The following is a 3,385-nucleotide window of genomic DNA, read 5'->3' on the forward strand; positions in this document are numbered from 1 at the left end:
TTCCACTTCCCTGCAAATTTCCTCACGAAAACTTTCTTTTACTTTCCTAGCTTTTCTGTTGATTAAATTCCTTAATTTTCAGTATTCAGCTTTTTCTTGTTCATCAGCTGCGTTTTTGTATAGTCTTCTGCATTCGATGAGCTGAATAACATCTACTGTAATCCATTTCCTATTATTTTCCAACTATCTTTTCTGCTGCTTTGTATATATCGTATTTAATTTGTTCCCATTTTCTTTTACTTCGCCATGTTGAAAATTTTTAGCTAGGTTTTTTGTTTCTTGTGCATAGTGCCTTGCCAGTCTCTCAGTTTTCAGTTTTTCTGTTTCCCATTTCTGTTTTACTGTCTCTTTATTCAGAAATTTGAATATGAATGAACTATTAATCAGGGCCAGATTGTGGTGACTGTCTATGTCTGCAGATAGGTAGCTCATGTAGTCTTTTACTTAGTCTCTAAAACGTGATTTCACTAAAATGTAATAGGCCTTTTGTCTCCTTAAGCCTCCTGGGACCTTCCGGAAGTGTCTTCTTCGCTTGTGGTATTGAAAAAGTGTATTTGCAAATACTAATTGCTGTCTGGAGCAGAACTCATTTAGCAGGGCTCCTCTTCGTTTTCTTCTTTCAAGTTCATTGTTGCCCACCATCCCCTCTCTCGGTTCTACACCCTTATTTGCTTTCCAGATTTTCATCTCCGTTAATATTTCCTATCATATTACTTACGTCTTCTCACATTTCATCAGCTACCACATCCTCTAGTTTGGACGTTGTTGGCGTGTTAGCTTGCATTATCACAACTGTATTGCACTTATCCCTTGACACATGAGCCAGTGTTTTTCTTTAAACTTACTCCAAATCCTTCCACTCCAGGCCTTTCCTGATCAGTTCTGACGTGAATTTCTCAGTATTCTCCACACCGGAAATCTCATGACTGCAGCCACATCATCTCTGATATGCCAAGTATATCGATTTCTAGTAGTTCCATTTCAAGTTTAGGTTTTCTAATTTGCTACATTGCAGCAGTATTCTCACATTCCAAGTGGCTATTTTAAAACTGGTATTTCTTTTCTTCACCTTAATGTATCTTTCTCCAGTCCCCACCCGGTGGTCCGATTGGGGAACTATTTTATAGAAAATACTGGCTTGGTTCACTGCTGATGCTTGAGATAATCTGTGAATCTTTAATGTGATACTTTCCTTTGCCTTCCACATCCCACCCCATTGACCATCAATCGGTTCTTCTGCCTTCGGAAACGGTTTCTCATTTCCAGGAAAAGAGGCTGCTCTGCCCAGAAATTTGCAAAAAGGATGACTTATTTCCGGTCATCCCTCTATCCCTATCTACGACAGACGTCGCATAAGGTGACGTTGCCCCCTCTCTACCACTTAGACGAGTAGATCAGAAGTTTCACTTCATCAGGTCTAAGACCTTAACGGCATTTCCTTGATCCAGTACTTTAGAGAGCTTAAATTAATCATGCCAAACCCGTTCATAACCGTGACGAGCCTACGCTGATGCTGGACAAAAGCACAAGAAAAAGAAGAGTGAAAAATAATAGTCCTATAACACTCCCTTGGAGTGCACCCGAAGCTACATTTGTAGTGGCCTTAGTTACCAAAATGTAAAGGTGATGAGTTGCAAACACTCTTCGCGTGTCCTCTAACTTGGTTCAAAGTGATCGCTATTCAGAGATTTTTTTACTGTAAACGCCTGTCATAATTATACGAGGGATGGAACTTTAATAGTGGCAACTATTTATTTACAGCTCGTACAAAACATACACGTGTTTCAAAGTTTTATTGACCTTCAAAGTAACTAGCATTGTGTATAATCCGCTGCCAGCGATGTGTAGGTCGTAGGATACTCTTAGCAATGCCAGTTGTGTTGACAGTTCGAGCGGCGCGGTCTATTGCCCGCCGAATTTGTAGCAGTTCTGAAGCAAATGCCGTGAAGTGTTTCCTTCCGTTTAGAAATCGAGTTGAGCTTACGAGGGCTGAAGTCACGGGAATGCAGTAGGTGGTATAGCACTTAGCAGCCCCATCAGTCAAACAATTCAGTAACAGCTTGCACTGTACGTGCTTGAGCATTGTCCTGCCAAATGATGGTCAGGTCCTGCAGAAAGTGTAATCACTTCCGTCTCTAAGCTGGTCGTACGTTGTGTTCCAAAAACGAACAGCATAGAGGCAGAAGTGATGACACTTTCTGCAGGACCTGACCATCATTTTGCAGGACAAAGCTCAAGCACGTACAGTGCAAGCTGTTACTGAATTGTTTGACTGATGGGGCTGCTAAGTGCTATACCACCTACTGCATTCCCGTGACTTCAGCCCTCGTAAGCTCAACTCGATTTCTAAACTGAAGGAAACACTTCACGGCATTCACTTCAGAACTGCTACAAATTCAACCGGCAATAGACCGCGCCGCTCGAACTGTCAACACAACTGTCACTGCTAAGAGTACCCTACGACTTCCACATCGCTGTCAACGGGTTATACACAGTGCTGGGGACTGCTTTGAAGGTCAGTAAAAGTTTGAAACACGTATCTGTTTTGTACGAGCTGTAAATAAATAGTTGCTACTATTAAAGTTCAAACACTCGTATTTGTGACCTAATTCTCTTCTCCCATTATTAAAAGTCTTTTTTTTTTATTGAACTTTGACGTTAACCATCTAGCGAGAGAAATGTATAACTACAGATTTGGTGTACAATATAATATATATAGCATAAGCATTAGAAATTACATGAATTCCTGGTAAATTTCATTCGCTCTGTATATTCACTTCTCAATACAGTCCATATGTATCACAACTTCTAACACTGGAACCTTTGGGTCCGCATTATAAATTGATATCCACTTCTTGCAGAAACCAGACAATTCTGACATAATCCGTTGTTGTCACTTTCGAAACAGTTCCATCACAAACGTAGGTTGGGGAATTCCTGCTCTGACCAAAGCCTTAAGTGGGGTTGGAACGCCCTATACCGACAATGTTAAATTTAATGACTTGGCTTTCCTGTATTTCAGAAACCACTGTAGCGATTGATATGAAACTTTTACAGGACATTAAACTTTATGTTATGAGCCTACTGAACTACAATAATTACATTTCAGCCACTGATTTCTGAAATACAATTTTTTAATTAAATGGTTAAAATTTTGTGTACTCTTTTTGTACGTTATCCTAAATAATTATAATTATACGTAACATTACGTTCTTCCTTTAGTTCAGTAGACTCTGGATATACATGTTATTACTCCCTGAAAATTTTCATACTCTACTCGTAGTGGTTTCTGAGATTTAGGCAAATATACAACAGAAATTGTAAATTTTCAGGAACAGCTTCTAAAGTTTCAAAAGACTGTAACTCACTTAATATATGCTTAAAT

The sequence above is a fragment of the Schistocerca nitens genome, chromosome 7, assembly GCF_023898315.1.
Source record: "Schistocerca nitens isolate TAMUIC-IGC-003100 chromosome 7, iqSchNite1.1, whole genome shotgun sequence".
NCBI lineage: Eukaryota > Metazoa > Arthropoda > Insecta > Orthoptera > Acrididae > Schistocerca > Schistocerca nitens.